The 15,338-nt window shown below is 43.3% G+C and overlaps 1 pseudogene; it reads left to right on the top strand.

The window, feature by feature from the left end:
- Positions 1–220: 220 nt before the first annotated feature.
- Positions 221–13,075, top strand: LOC137261891 (solute carrier family 13 member 2-like; annotated as a pseudogene).
- The last annotated feature ends 2,263 nt before the right edge of the window (positions 13,076–15,338 follow it).

The raw sequence follows: 15,338 nt of genomic DNA on the forward strand, positions 1-15,338 counted from the left end.
ACCGGGAGAACGTGTATGATATAAACAGGACAACAGCATTATGACGTCACACAGACAAGGCACGGACCTAGGTATGGCCGTCATTACAAATCTGCAGACATTATCAGTGAAATCCATCACTCCGACATACGGCCAAAGGTTGCCAGTATTATGCAGGGCAGGGGGTTTGTTCAGTCACAAAGTCGAGTGAAATTTTGAATGTTGAATATTTTTTTTAGAAATGGTCCAAGAAAGTTACACTTTGGAGACGGTGAATACGCCGGATGCACGTGCAGGGAGCGTGCTGAGGGACTTTTGGGCAGTAAAGGCAACACTGCTAGTGGTGATCTTCCCCCTGGTGCTTCTACCTCTACCCATACTGTCAGACTCTCCGGTAGGTGGTGCTTTTGTCACTACTCATGCTGTCCCTCTCGACGGTAGGTGGTGCTTTTGTCTACCCATAGTGTCAGAGTCCGAAAAATGCTGTCAAATCCTCCCTCCCTCCCTCCCTCTCCCCCCCCCCCCTCTCTCTCCCTCTCATACACACACACACACACAAATGGCTTGAAAGTAATTACAGTGGTAGTACACAATCACAACGGCAATACAATGTTAATTATCTGAGATAATGGAGGTAATGCATTAAGATCTATGTTGTCTCCAACATGATTAACATCTCATGAGACGAGCATAAAACTCACCTCCTCATGTGCATCACTTGTAACTGCCACTCAAAACACCTGACTTACGATCACCGTAATGCTTTGTGAAACGAGGCTCGGGTAATCTTACCCACACATCCTCCTACCGACACAGTCACCAGCAATACATACCCAGGAACTTCAGGGGGACCTTATCTAAGGGAGAGGATGCTTCCTGGCATAGATATGAAGGTACAGCAGCGGTACAAGGAATATTTGCAATGGTATAAGACCTCATAGTCAGTATTATACAGATGAAAATAGTTGATACAAATTGTATTGTTCTGGACATGGAACCCACGTCGACAACTCGTCCAAGTGTTAAGCAACGTTGGTAGTGTTGAGATTCGTCAAAGGGCATTTAGCAACTGGTGTGTTGACTGTAAGTGCTAATGTGTCATTTCATTCCGATAGAATTTTAACAACCACCCTGAGAGCGAATGAGAGAGGTGGCAGTGGCCTTACCGAACCCAATCTCAGATGATGTGTCAACAAAATTAGTTGGGATTGGAGAAGCAGCTATATTGGAGGAACTTACCGGCCCTTCAATATAAGACTAAAAAACATTAGACTTCAGTTGAAAATCCTGATCTCAAATCTGCCCTCTCAGAACAAATTGTCAAAAGTCTAAATCACACACTGGAATCCTGGCTTCGAACACCATTAACTGGAGCAAATGAAAACCCCTTGAGTGAATCAACATAAGAAGATTAGAGTGCGAAGATCAACAGGGATCAAGGGGTTTACCTCCCTAGCGCCTAGTGCATCAACAAGAAATCACAGACTCTCAAAAACACGCTGCTATGTAAACACACCTTTGTCCTTATTGTAAAAACATACCCTATCATTGTAGTTCCCTTGTGCTTGTATACACGACTACTAACATATCTGGCTTCCTGTACATCAGTATAAATAGACTGTACTGTTCACTATTTCATCATCCACCTAAATGAGAAACATTGTGAAAACTAAATCTAGAAGTTGCTATCGATAAGAGTTGTCTTGTACGTTGGTCGTGTTTGGCCGTTTGACTCCTGTGTGTTTCTATGACTTCATTTCTGTCCCACAATGAAGCACGTGTGTTACATGTCCCCATGACACTCATCACAAACACACTGAAGGTCCAGTAAAATGTCCTCCTGAAATAGACACACGGAATGAAAATAAGGATCTACATAACTTTGTCACAAAAGTTTCTAGCATTGTTCAGACATTGGACACAACACATGACGTGGCTATGTGGCTGGTGTTGGCTGACATCATATCATCACTATGTCTGGAGTTTGTGTTACTGTCTTTGCCGAGTTGCAAGTCACCTGTTGCCTTTATTTCTAGTTCACGTGACTAGTTCAGTGAGACTGATGAACAACGAACTGTTTGAGAGGCATCCTAGAAGCTGTAAGAGGAATGGCAAGTCTTTATGGATGATCAACTTCCATACTGTATAATAGCGACGTCACGTTTACGCACGAAGAAAGAAATCGGCAAAAAGTGGATGACAGTAACTTTTGGTAGCTGTTGGGACGTGCGTTTCTTGCCTACGAGTTTACTCACTCAATACATGGACTAGACTAGTTAGGGATATATGTACATTTTGAAATTCTGAATAATGATCTGTTTGTTCATAGATACACTGATAAAATATCAATAATAAAAATACCAATATCTCTAACTTATCATTGGTGACACATTCTTCAGGATACGTGAGATGAAGTTTACCAAATTTAACAAGTTGTTCTGAATCTCCATAGATATGTAACTTTGTAGTCGATATTTTAAGTAAAAAATGTCCCATGTACTAAAGTGATGGTTTTCCTGAAGCATTTATGAATGCAGTAGTGATGTAGAACGCTGCCAGTTCAATGTTAAACTTACTTATCTTAGCTTCGTGCTGTGAATTCGGACACTCAAACAAATTCTTTATGTTTCGCAAAGTATCAATTCCTCATGTTATTCCTCATTCCTCATTCCTCATTCCTCATGCCTTTTGAATGTCCCAAAACACTTTCTGTTAAAACACTTACTTGATGATATCAAATCAATGGTCTCTCTCTCTCTCTCTTTCTTTTTTCTCTTTCTCTCTCAGTACAGATCGTTACGGAGCACTAAGGACAAAGTTTCTGTGCGATCAACTTCGGTTAGAACGCGACGGTTAGATAAAGAGTCTTTCAGCGTTTCAAGCAAGGATAAAAGAATCTGTATCGAAACGTTGCATCTCCCGAAAAAAGAACTTTTTATCCATAAGTCTTGCCCATAACTGATTCACCAGCTTCTAGATATGCCGCTCAAAGAGGTTGCGGAGCGGTTGGAATCCTGTAAACAAACTGAAATGTAGCAATGATGTATTGTGCTGGCTGATTCTGGCCTCAATTTATACCTTATGAACGCCATTATTTGATATGTCACTTGTACAATCAACGTAGGCCCTATTCGAGGCCTTTTCAGTGACAACAACAACAACCTTTTATGCAGATTTTGTAAGTAAGCTGGCTAAGGTGGAATGGCATTAACATTGGGGGTTTGGTGGACGAGCTGGCTAAGGCGCCAGGCTAGTGATCCAGCGAGCTGGAGGTGACGGGATCGAGCCCACCTGTGTAAAAACCTAGGAGTCAGCTTAGTGTGCAGACTCTTTCAGTGTTGACACAACCCCTAGTACACAGCCATGTGCACTTCACGAATCCGTTGGTATATGATCAGATGTTGGCCACATGAATACGTGCATACACCTAGTTGTGGGTACAGCAACATGCAGTGGACTTGGACAAAGTACTGTGACTATGCACACATAATATTATAAAATATTATTGCAGTTTTGTTTCCCATACATGGGATATTATAAATATTACGGTTATTACCTTGTAATGTGGACAGAAGGAAATCTCTGCTTTGTTCCAGGAATCAAAATGCGCGTACGGCCTTATTCTAATGGCGGTGTTTTGGGTCACGGAGAGCCTCCCTCTGGCGGTGACCGCTCTTCTCAACGTGGTGTCATATGCACTACCTCAGAAGGGGCGTTGATAACATTGCTACAACATCAAATGGACATTCCCGATTTGGGTGGAAAGAATATTATCAGAATGATTTAAGCTGTCAATTTATAATTCATTTACTGATTATATCATCTACATCCATCCTGAAAACGTCGGAACGTTGTATCTGCAGGAAGCGACTATGTTCATCATTGGCGGCCTAACCCTCGCCATTGCCGTCGAGAACTGTCAGCTCCACAAGAGAATAGCATTGAAGACGCTCACTTTATTTGGGGTCCAACCAAGATGGTTTGTAATGCAGTTTATTGACGGTTTAGTTTGTAGTATGGAATTTCACATTTGGTGCATGCTGGGGACATACGTTTCCGCGCGAAGAGCTTCCCCTGTGTGCTTTCTGTTTCAAACCGATGTCTTTCTCGATTTTGATCAAAAGCTTATAACATTTTGACACTGGATCTGTGGCGGGGCAGTGCTTGAAAAACAAGCTCCGGTTAAGTCACATCTCGTACAGTGTTAGTAGCACTGTTATTGAACATGGCCGGGCGGTTATTTGTCGAGCGGAAACATGTGACGGCACGAGGGTATAATCCTGCCTGTCAAGGCAATAATGAATATTTCCGAAATGGAGGTGTCAAACAGACTATGCTTAACGCACTCTCCAGCAGGTTTTAAGCCTGAGTCACGCCAAGGTAGTTCTTTCTGCGTCCTGTTCCGCCACCCCCAACAAAAATTGTAAAACGGACTCGAACGGGATAGAATGTACAACCTTTGAGAAAAATACTACACTAGTTCGATCCTAAACAGTTCTCAGGACGTCAATCGTTCTTACCCCGTCTCCAGACATTTGGTATTAGACCGGGTACAATTACACGCTCACCACGGGTGGACAACGTTTTCAAGCAGTTCAATCCAGTCGTTAGTCACATTATATCTGTTCTGAACTGGACCTATCTCGTTCTTAATACGCACATCCCCGTTCTAGCTATTTCTTAATTCACCCAACACATTTTCAGACAGTTCTTCCGGCTGACTCTACATTATCCCTCCGTTCCTAATGCATGCAATCACTGGATATTTTTAATAACCCAGCTAGTTCCTCCCCTGCTCTAAGTCTCATTCTCAGTTTTAAGGTGTAAACATCAACATCACTATGCGTTCAGGAAGGTCATCAAACATAGGTGGGGAGATTCTCGAGAAATTGTCGAAGGACTCATGATTTTCAAAGCGGAATTCCTTTATCAGCTGATGATGATATCCCACAGCTGTGCGCGATCGTCCCTCAGGTTTAAGCCAGTTCCTCAGCCCACAGGGTCTTATTCGTTCCCCCCTTTCTTGCTCTCCCAACTAATTGCACTCTTGCTCTGTTTCTAATAAAATCCATTAAGAACCATGCAGAGAAGCACTACGATTGTCTTAAGAACAAATCATGTTAGTTGCACATAATTGCACAGAATAACTAACTATGACCGTTATGCAGTAGATTCAGGTCTGCCTGCGAACGGGATGGACCTTGCAGAAACTGTGTACAAACGTATTGATTCCCGATTACACTATGTTTGCACAGACCCGTGACGGTACGGGGTAGAACAGGCCTATAGCAACCCATGCTTGCCATAAAAAGGCGACTATGCTTGTCTTTTAGTCTTCCCAATTACGCAGATCGATGCTCTTGGTGTTGATCACTGGATTGGCTGGTCCAGACTCGATTATTTACAGAGTGACAGCCGCCATATAAATAAAAATATTGCTGAGTGCGGCGTAAAACTAAACTCACTCACTACGTCCACACACGACCCCAGTAAGATTGAAAGTATTGCACTTCAGTTCGTGGTGTGGCAATTCCATCTTGTTAAAAGTACGTTGTCACTCAGTTCCATTTTAGAACGTGCAGAACACTGGACATGTTCAACGTTCTAGAGCACCCTTCCGAAACTAGTCCGACCGAGCCCGTCCGTAAAGTTCAAGCCCGATCCGAACATGTAGTGAGACTTTCACTGATTGTGACGTCATGAATAGCCGAGGAAGTACTGTGGTGTAATGACGTAACTGCTTCAATTGACAAAGGCTATGACAAGTGTTAAATTATACGTGTTAATGTTGGAAATAAATGAGATGTTGGAATAAGTGAGAATATACTCGGGAGATCACAAATGCCTGGATGAACACGTGTAGTCTTACTGGTATTTCATTCAACACTTTACATTGTCCTTGAGGTTGATGCTGGGGTTCATGCTGCCCACGTGGTTCCTGTCCATGTGGATCAGCAACATCGCCACCACCGCCATGATGATCCCCATCGTCAGTGCCGTCCTTGACGAACTCCGGGAGATAAATTTCAAGACAAATAAAGAAAAGTTGAAAGGGCAGAACGTTCCTAAAGGAGGTGAGAGAGAAACAGCTCACGTTGACGAAACATTCATTCCAGGGTCTTCTCTGTTCCACAGAAGCTCGGACAAAATACGTTTAAATCGAATTTAGACCTTTCAAAAACATTCGGTAACATCTGTGACTGGTATGTCTTTCCCCCACTGACTCCTCCCAGAAACAACGTGTTACAGTTACAATGAAAACCAATAAAATCGTTTCGATGAACACCACTCTCACAAAACAAGGCTACTTGGCCAACATGTTTAACATACACTACAGATAGTTCAACAACCACCAGTTAGCCAGTTCCGTGGTTTACCTACCTGAACATGAACTACACAAGACAAAGGAGGCCGTCACATCTGTTCCAAATCTCATCTCTACAGTTTCAGTGAGGCAAAGTGCTCTCCACACCATCGCCTGACAGAGGGGATGAATTCAACTTTCCACTTGTCAGCTGTATCTTCATGTCGAGCAATATTCAATGAGCACTTGGTGTTTTCATTCACACATTTTGAAATACACCTGGCAATGCACTTGTTACGAAGGTTTTATGAGCGTTATGTGGCAAAGGCCTCAGTAATGCGTTCAGAACGTTTTATGGTGGACATGTGAAGGTCATTTCCAAACTTGAAAAATGATATCGGATGCTTCCCTATTTGTACTTGTACCACACGTTACAGGATTTTTAAAAGTGAACAATAAACTAGTTACTGTATATGTTACAGATGCCATGGACACGCCCACCTTGTTACGCACTCTTCCATCTTCATTCTTTTGATAATGGACACACGCTCGTCATGTAAGGGGCAGCGTAATATCGAATCTGCCTTATAGCAGAGATGCTCAGTGGATGTGGGAAGGGTTTTATCGCTTTTTTATTCTGAAATTTCCCAGATGAGACAAGCCCAACGAATGAGACTGACTTGACTGGCACAGCCGAGAGGACACAAGAGGCGTAAGTTTCTTCTCTGTACAAAGAAGGTCACGGTGTTAAAATTATCGTGGAGGTTCTGGAGGTGACATGCATGTGCCTTTCTCTACTTTGAACTCCACCGTCCACATGTTCACCGTATGTAGGGTTGTGAGTGTGCTATTGCAGAGTGAGATCGATATCATTGCTTATACATGTATTGCCAACCCATTAATCTTGCCAACACTCGGGTATTCATGTGCAAGAAATTATTTCCCATAACCAAACAACGTTGGGCGAACGTTGCGTCATCTATTTACAGACCAGCCAGCGAGAACAAGGAAGCAACCCCGCCTCCTCCAGTATTTGACGCCACCGATAGAAGCCACGACACCAAGGAGTTCACACGAGTGTGCAAGGGCTTTTGTCTGTGCGTTGCCTACTCTGCTAATATAGGCGGCATCGGGACGCTGGCGGGGTCTGCCCCTAACGTCATCATGCAGGTGCAAGCAGACATGTGAGTTGTTAGGGGCATAGGATCTGCATGGTCTTCCTGCGATATGGGCTGTGTACCTGACCTTCAAGCTACCCCACTAGAAATTAGTTGTATCTTCTGGTAACATGGTTGTGACGTATTGTGCAAGTTTTTTCCGGCAACCAATCAAAGGTTGTTCAAGTATAGATGGAATGAAGATCTACACACCCCAAGGAAATGCACCATACGTTAAAAAATATGACATTGTACACAAACAATTGAAATGAAATAAAAAATTTCAAACAATCGCAATGTTGTAAAGATGATTAGGTAATCATCGGCGGTCAGATACTAAAGCTATGTGAACAGATCTCTTGTGAACAAGAATGACTGTGTATGTTCTCAACAATTTCTTTTTGCTTCTTTGGAAATGAAAATCATGCTTAGAAATGGCTTTGTTTGTATTAGACTCTTCAACAAATATGGACTTGAGTCGGGGGTGGACTTTGTAAGCTGGATGTTATTAGCTCTGCCAGTATCCGTGCTGTGCATTGTGTTGGCGTGGATGTGGCTGCAGACGTTGTACCTGGGGAAGTCGTGAGTCCGCCCTTATTATAATTCATCTTTGAGTTGACTTAAACATGTCCGCTTTAATATAAAACTGAAAACTAAAGGCACAACGACAGTAACTCGAGTATTTACAGGTCACCATCACTGCCTCCATTTACTTAATCCCGCTTTGACTTAATGTTCTCGGCCCGCCTCTCTTTACATCGTCGAGTTATTTCCCTTGTCTTCCTAGAGTTGCTTCCATGTTCTTCCTGTTGCTTCTGTTTGGATATCTTCGCTTTCAGACTTATTTAGAATTCAGTGGACTGTCAAGGAGCAGAACCGTAATCGCCGACACCCTGCCTATCCCTCCTGCTTCTCAAAAACATCGATCGATTGTCATCAATATTGTATCAAAATCCTAAATCTGTTGGCCTGACTGGACTGATCCTGTTACAGGTCTCTCCTATGCTGCACCAAGAAGTCACATGATGGGGAGGAGGCGGTGAAATGCCTCATCAGACGGGAGTATGAGAAACTAGGCCGAATGTCGTGAGTCACTGTTAGGGTTAAAACATTCTTTTAATAGGCTTGTAGGCTTTAATAAAAGTATTGGATTGTAACCATGAAGATTTTAGCCGTAAATTGGTTTGGTGAAGCCCCGCTTAAAAAATATTTGTGTTTTATCGGTAAGACATGTCAGATGAGATGTAGATCTTGCACAATTGCACTTTTGTAAATACTGCCATCACAGATTGGCTCTGATAAACCAATAATGACGGCCAATATGGAACTGCAAAGAACATAAAGAGATGCTGTCAGAGCTAAGGCCAGTAATCTGCAGGGCTAACACCTCGCCTTCCTGTGTTGTAATACTGATGACATAAAGGAGCTGCTCTTTCAACAACCTTTCTCTCTGTTCTCTTTCCAGCTTTTCCGAAAAAGTTGTACTCCTACATTTTGTTGTCCTGATCCTAGCATGGGTAACGATGTCAATGCCCTATATCGGGGGATGGGGGACGTTCTTCCCCAAAGGGTAAGCTCAGCTTAGTGGAAAACTTGGGATACTCATCCTAGAATACCCTTCTGCATTCTTTGTCCCGAACATAACACTAGGGTCTAGATTTTCGAGGCTCTCTTAGGGCTAAGTAAGTGCCATACATTAACATTAACTTACGACTATCTTAGCGCTAAGAGAGCTTCGAAAATCTAAGCCCAGGACCACAGAAGTACAGGCCTCAAGCTGTTCCAAGGTGCACGTGTGAAGGACAACGGTCAGTGCCCAATGTTTTTTAGAACAGTTGACTTGCCTGTGCAAGTGTTTCTGACACGGACTACCAGTGGGGCAACGTGGACCCGCCTGTTCTGACGTTGTCACTGTTTGATGATCATGTATGAAACGTAAAATGCCAGTGCAAATTAATTTTAGGTTTTGTTCTGAAATAGATTTCCTTTAAAGAGCAGAATAGCTGTGAAAATCAGTGATTGGATCACCGGGAATAAGTAATCACGACAGGTGTTCACCAAAACCCCTACCTGCGTACCGTTCACACAACTTCTAAAAGAAATATAACTATTTACAATCCGACACCACACACCACTATCCCTGCTATGCAGCTGTTGTCTATGCATATCACAGACACCCACGTGATCCATGACCTTCCAGTTATAAAGTTGGAAGTAAGACTATTGTGTAGAAATTCAGATATTCAAAGACAAATAGAGAAAAAAAAGACATTTAGAAAATATATTTGTTTCACATTGCAAAGGAGGTCAGATGCATAGATGAATGGGGACATGATGAAACTCAGGGACTTGACATGTGTTGGATATATCTGCCCCTGCTTATGGCAGTGATTCGTACATCTGATAGAGGCCTTGCTTCATTGTTCAGTAAAAATAATTTTGACGCAATGCTTACAAATATGAAAATATGGCGATTGGAGGAATAGCACCGAGAACACATTCCTTTCGGATGTTTCCTATTTCGTGTAAAACCATTTTCTTGTGTAAAAAGTCTGAAACTACCCAAGTCTTGGCCGTTACCACTAGTTGATTCATCATTCATTCAGATAGGCAGTCATTCATGTCCACTCTCTTTCATAGGTACATTGGAAGTTCCGTGTCTTCCATCTTGGTGGCCACAAGTCTCTTCGTCTTTCCCTCCAAGCGTCCTTCCGTCTTCTGTTGGCGGAGATCAGGTACCTACCGTCTTAGCTCGGCGCATGTACAACTCGATTGTAGATCGAGGATCTGAGGATCCAGGCCAATACTGCCACTTTTGTAGTTTCTTCCAAAGTACATGACACGGATTTTGTTTTTACGTGACCTATAGCCAAATGAAAGTTGTCACGGCTCAGAGAATTGTACCCAGGAAGCGCTGTTTAACCGAACCCACCGGGTCTTTGGACAACGAGTAGACTCCCCCCACACCCAAGCACTGCACCCAGAGCTGTGTTCTTGGTCGTAAATCCGAGTACTCTCTCAATGCCAGTCAACAGACTGGGTGGTACTTCCTGCACAAAGAACAATGGGCAGCAGGACAACTTGGTAACTGTGGCAAGCGTGAAATTTCGTATGCGTGGGTATAGTTGTCAGGCTTCTCCTGAATCCTGTCAATCACGCAAAAGGGACAGACATTTCAATGATATGAATGATAAGGTCAAGTTGATCGCTAGATACATGTCAGCTGTATGTTGGTAAATTCCTAACAATGTTGATGATCTCCCCAAACCTGGCTACGAAAGAAGTGAGATAACACTACATGTCGCTGAGGTGTGCCAATGTTTGGCATCCACTAACAAGGTGTTGACAAGCCTCGTTAAAATCATTTCATAATGTTACGTGGCATTTTTACATGTTGACTCAAAATCACACATCGACAGTTGCGAGTAGGGAGTGACTGGTTTTGAGCAGCAAACAGAAAGCGTCCTGTTTCATATTTCTGGCCTGCCAAGTCCATCCAAGCAAAGAGTGAGTTTAGTTTTTGCCACTTTTGGCAATATTCCAGCAACATCAAAGCGGGGACACCAGACAGAGGTTTCATACGTGGTACCTATGTGGGGATTCGACCCAGAGTCTTCGACGTGAAGAGCGACCACGTTAACCACTAGACCAACCCACCGCCCCTCCAAGCGAAGACTCATCAGGGCTGATTTTTTTCTTACTATTATTGAGAGTTCATTACTATCATCACACAGGTGAAGCCTCACGATCAGTACCCTCGCTGATAGGCTGGAACACAGTGGAGAGCCGGATGCCGTGGGGGGGGGGTGCTGCTGCTCATTGGGGGAGGGTCTGCTCTTGCTGACGCATCTCAGGTGAACAGGGACACATTCGGCCGGAACATATATCAATCTGTACACGATAACATATGTCAGTGAAATGTCATGACTCGTTGTGAACTTGTTCCAGTCCAAAGAGTAATAACGACGACGAGAATCTGCCTAGCATGGTGTGTAGAGAAATATTATCATGACGTGAACAATTGCTGACTCATCACGTCTCAGTGACAGATGATGAGCATTACATATTCACGGAACTTACAGTGAGTGAGTATGGTTTTACGCCGCGTTTATTAATATGCAAGCAATATCACGTCGGGGAACACCAGAAATGGACTTCATATAGTGTACCCAAGTGGGAAATCGAATCCGTGTCTCCGGCGTGATGAGCACATGCTTTAACCATTAGGTTGCCTCACTGCCCCTGCATCTTTACAGAAATCAGGCCTGTCGGCGTGGATCGGCAGCGAGCTGACGGTGTTCGATTCCCTGCCTCCCAGTGCCATGAACCTGATGTTGTCTCTGCTGGTGGCGATGACCACCGAAGTCACCACCAACATCGCCACGGTGACACTGTTCCTGCCCATCTTGGGGAACCTGGTCAGTACTTCATCACTTTAATAGTTTACTAAGAAACTCGACCTCATAAAAATCCATGTCGTTCATTAACACGTTCAAAGGAAATTCTTCATATTTTCAGTGCATCTGAATGAAACAGCATTTGCTTGTGAAGTGTCAGTTTGTTCAATAAAGTAGGAGGTGTACGATTGATATGGTAAGCAGGTGTCACTGACACTGCCACACACATATGGTGTTGGCTAACAGATACTATAACAGCACAGGCCAAGACATGTCAGTTGTTAATCTGGGACAGTAAATAAGCGAGTATGGACCAGCCACTCATGTGAAAACCATCACTAGCTACGGTATTTGCAACTGGGATACGAAGATGTATGACAACCTAGACACAGAACTTGACCACCGGATCCCGATCATGCGACGGACATTGGTTGCTGAAGATCGCTTCCAGATCGTATCCTCACTGTCGGTATAAAAATAGCTCTAAAATCATTAGTAACGGTTAGTGTAATGTAGCAGGATATGACGCAAAGATGAGGAGATTTTATCATCATGGGTTGTACTGAAGATGCCGTGTTTCTCGCCCACAGGCTCTGGCAGTGAACGTCAACCCCTTGTTTCTCATGTTTCCTTGCGCTGTGGCAGCATCCTTTGCCTTCATGTTGCCAGTGGCAACGCCTCCAAACGCCATTGTGTTTTCCAAGGGCTATGTGAAGGTGACAGACATGGTGAGAGAACATTAGCTTGTGTGACCAGTTTCCATGTTCTGCTAATGGTCAGGGTTACAAGACTGAGGTTACTCCACATCAGTTACTTCAGATAGTAAACACAGATGACAATGTCTTGATGCCATCAGTGTCAGTAGACGTTAGATCCAGATCAACACATGGTGACAGTGCCTTTGGTCGATGTTGTGTGATCCAGGTCACAATCTATAGGGAACCGATTCCCCGTTTAGTTTTCTCGAGTGTGGGACTCTCGATTTCCCCTAACAAATACCGAAATTCTGGACACGTAACATTTTCAATAGACGAGAATTGAAACGCGTTTGTAACTCGCCGTCACAGAAATTACTGCCAGGTCCCTATGTCTTGTTTCAGGCTACAGCGGGTCTTGGTATGAACGTGGTTTGTTTGCTGGTGTTGTTCCTGGCAACCAACACGTGGGGCGACGCCTACTTTCACTTTCTAACGGTTCCTGAAGGTTTCCCATCGAATTCTTCTGAAGCTGCTCTCTGATTATTCTACTGAATCTTCATCGGAACATTGATTAAAGACGGCGTGAATTCTTGGATATACACAGATATAGTAGACGTAACACCGGGGACACGTGACCTTGACCCTTTACACCTGTGATTAGTGACAGAACCAGGAGGCGCGCTAGAACATACGTAAACATGGCCATAACTGACTTCACTCATCACTTTCTGTCAGCAGCTAACTGGCTAATATAATTAGTTTGTCAATTACTCAGTATATATGAGTTTTTATATCCGCTTCTTCGTGTCGTCGCAGGATTGGGTGACACAAAGGAATGCATGTGGAACTGTGAACAGCTCAGCACGGGATCATATCTCGGTTACAGCAGGACAGCGGAAAAAGGGAAAACGAACAACCAGCCCGTGTGGCTCTTTCAAGAAAGAATCATCAATTTGGGGTTAATTATGAACTCACTATCAAAGTAATCACATGCAGTGTTATGCCACTCTGTAATTAGTGTACGTTTGACTGGCAGTAAAGTCACAGGATAGATACAGGGCCATGTTGCACGCCTCATAATTACTTTAATGTTCTATTACTGTAAGTGTCAAAATGATAAAGCAGACAAAAGCAGAACCACCGACAGTCAGGGCAGTCACTGACGAAAGCAGGGAGCAGGTGCTACGGTTCACAAAATTGTTCACACCAGTCATGTATCACACTAGTGAATGGATACAATGATGAGTACAGCATTGTTCACACCAGTCATGTATCACACTAGTGAATGGGTACAATGATGAGTACAGCATTGTTCACACCAGTCATGTATCACATTAGTGAATGGATACAATGATGAGTACAGCATTGTTCACACCAGTCATGTATCACACTAGTGAATGGGTACAATGATGAGTACAGCATTATTCACACCAGTCATGTATCACACTAGTGCATGGATACAATGATGAGTACAGCATTGTTCACACCAGTCATGTATCACACTAGTGAATGGATACAATGATGAGTACAGCATTGTTCACACCAGTCATGTATCACACTAGTGAATGGGTACAATGATGAGTACAGCATTGTTCACACCAGTCATGTATCACACTAGTGAATGGATACAGTGATGAGTACAGCATTGTTCACACCAGTCATGTATCACACTAGTGAATGGATACAATGATGAGTACAGCATTGTTCACACCAGTCATGAATCACACTAGTGAATGGATACAGTGATGTGTACAGCATTGTTCACACCAGATGTATCACACTAGTGAATGGAGCATTGCTGCACACAAATCATGTCGAAGACACAGCAACATTTCACTCACTGAACAAAAGAAGTTATAACCTAGGTTTCCATAGTGAACAGTCTCTTGAGCCAACACAGCTTATCGAAACTTCAGAAGAAAGTCCTCGCACTGCATACCTGGAACCATGCAACTCAACCTATTACACTAACACGAAGGTCTTCGACCCAGTTAAATCTCTCACGAGAGTATCAACTTCAAACCTGTTTAGATCGCATGACATGACTTCCGATACAGGAGTGATGAATTCGTCTTTCCTTTTGTCAACTAAATGAACAGCACTAACAGCTTCTGCCATGTCTGTCAATGTTTCACAACCTTTGGGGCACGATAGACCACTCACTTCCTACCGTGACTTCAAACAGCGTCATCTCACGCCTAACCAAAAGTTGTTCAATCATATAGCTACAACATTAAAGGCCTTTCAGAAAGTTGTCTAATAATAATAAAGCGTGTAGAGGGAGGGGCAAGGGCCCAGAGCTGCTGATGAGACTCACCAGCCTGACTGTGACATCATCACCCAACCCTCTCTGCTGCATTTTCATTTTTAGTCTGTAAAACACAATACTAATTTACTTGTATAGTACCTGTTATCCATCTGTCTAGTTGCTCACTGGCACATATGTGGGATTCAACAGAGTGAAAGGGGGAAATGATTAAATATTGTAAGCAGTTCCGAACAGAAAAGTTTTTTAAAGTGGATTCACAGATGTTGGGTGTGAGTTCTGATGGTAAAGTGTTCCATAATAGAGCTGCAACAGTGGAGCTTGTGGATACTGGTTGGGACAAGAAGAACTGATCAGAGGAGCAGAGAGGTCTCGATGGCTTTTAGATATTGATGATCTCTTTAAAGTAGAAAGGGTCGTTTTCCCTGTAAAGGGCTCGATGAGTCAGTAATAGAATTTTATAGAACGTACGCTGGTGAAATGGCAACCGATGGAGAAATTCCGGAACTGGTAAATGTGGTCAGTGCGTCGCTTGCG

The sequence above is a fragment of the Haliotis asinina genome, chromosome 14 (assembly GCF_037392515.1).
Source record: "Haliotis asinina isolate JCU_RB_2024 chromosome 14, JCU_Hal_asi_v2, whole genome shotgun sequence".
Classification (NCBI taxonomy): domain Eukaryota; kingdom Metazoa; phylum Mollusca; class Gastropoda; order Lepetellida; family Haliotidae; genus Haliotis; species Haliotis asinina.